The sequence below is a fragment of the Pediculus humanus genome, genomic scaffold, assembly GCF_000006295.1.
Source record: "Pediculus humanus corporis 1103172107910 genomic scaffold, whole genome shotgun sequence".
Lineage (NCBI taxonomy): Eukaryota > Metazoa > Arthropoda > Insecta > Psocodea > Pediculidae > Pediculus > Pediculus humanus.
Window position 1 is genome coordinate 769,048 of NW_002987483.1, and position 1,306 is coordinate 770,353.

Here is a 1,306-nt window from a genome sequence, read left to right on the forward strand (position 1 = left end):
AATTTGAATAAATCGATAATTTAATTTACATTCGAATAGTAATAATGATAATAATGATGATGATGATAAAAGAAAAATTAATGCAAATTACGGAACACAATCAATCAATCAATAAATTATAATTTTACTGGAAAATTTCTGGAATTTTTATTTTACAAAAAGTTATTGTCATTATTATTATTATTATTATTTCGGTTTTTTCCCCGGGAAATCGATAATCGAAATTATTATTATGATTATTAACTGTTTTTGTAAAAAATGATAGTTTTATAATTCTCTCTGGTTCGTTTTTTTCCCGGAAACAGATGATCCTGGAGGAATTTGTTCGTTCGTTCGTTTTGGAATTTTCATCGATTTTTTTTTTTTTTTTGTTAATTTTAACTATAAAATTTAATAATGAAGAAAAGAAAATTTAAATTTTATTCGAAATATTATTATTATTATAAATTTTTTATCTTCTTCTGACACGATGTTGGTTGGAAAAATCGAAATTCGATTAATTCGATTTTTTTAAATGTTTTACTTAAGTAGTTATAAATAACGCGTATGAATATTTTTCGTATGATTCGGTTGTTTGTTTAAAATTTTTCTTTTCTTTCCTTCATCTTAAAATTCTGGAAATTCGGGATTATTTCCTCAAAAATTCAATGTTCCATATCCCGGAAATATTATTTTTTTCCCGATTTTAACAAAAATAACAACAACAACGAAAAGAAAGGAAAATTTTTTTTTCTTCACGTTCGAACGATTTTTTTTTTTTTTGGATTTTCAAAAAGGACCTTTTATTTAAATCCCCCCTCCTTCCCCTCCCTCTCGTATTTTTTTTTTACGTGTACGTTTCGTTCCAGCACACGCGCACTCACGAACGCACTCACACGAATCCTGGAAAACGTTTTTATTTATTTATTTATTTGTTTGTTTACATTTCGATTTTTCTTTTACGATAGACAAATTGAATTTTACTTGACCGAAGGATTTGAATTGGATTATCATTATCATCATCATCATCATCATCATCATCATCATCATCATTTAATTTTTTGACGAAACGCGGACTCCAGTAATTAAAAGAATTTTTCTTTTTTTTTTTTACGGAAAAATATATATACGTATGCGATTTATGCGATAGAATAGAGAAAGAGAGAAAGGGAGAGAGAGAGAGAAAATGGAAAAGTCTGGAAAACAAAAAAAAGAAAATTTATTGATTTTTCGACTGGAAAGTTTTTCCAAAAGAAAAAAAAAAAAAAAGTTAATTTAATACAAGGTTTACTTTTACTACTTTCAATGTTGTGAAAAAAAAAAAAAT